The sequence below is a fragment of the Larimichthys crocea genome, chromosome XV (genome assembly GCF_000972845.2).
Source record: "Larimichthys crocea isolate SSNF chromosome XV, L_crocea_2.0, whole genome shotgun sequence".
NCBI classification, from domain to species: domain Eukaryota; kingdom Metazoa; phylum Chordata; class Actinopteri; family Sciaenidae; genus Larimichthys; species Larimichthys crocea.
The window spans coordinates 12,467,170-12,467,530 of NC_040025.1; positions in this window are offsets into that span (position 1 = coordinate 12,467,170).

Sequence of the window (361 nt, forward strand, 5' to 3'; positions counted from 1 at the left end):
TTGGATACTGATCTAACCTGAAGTCTCGCTGCCTTTGGAATAAGCTGTGCCTGACACCGGGTCATGTGCTGCTGCAGTAGTAGTACAGACATGACAGAGCACACAGATGTTACCCACCGGCCCTGTGCTCGCTGCAGTCCATAGCTACACGAGGCTGGAATCTGCTCTGCCATCAGCAGCCTGTTGTTTTGATTAATCTTGGCGCGGAGGACAGAAATCACCTGCCGTCTTGTGTTCCCATCAGCTTTTCCTGAGCTACGGCGCTAGTTTTGTTTCCACAGATTTCCATCAGGAGAATGTTCCAAGACACACGCCAGACCAACGGGGGCTCTCTTTTCCACACTGCCCTCCCTGGGTTATT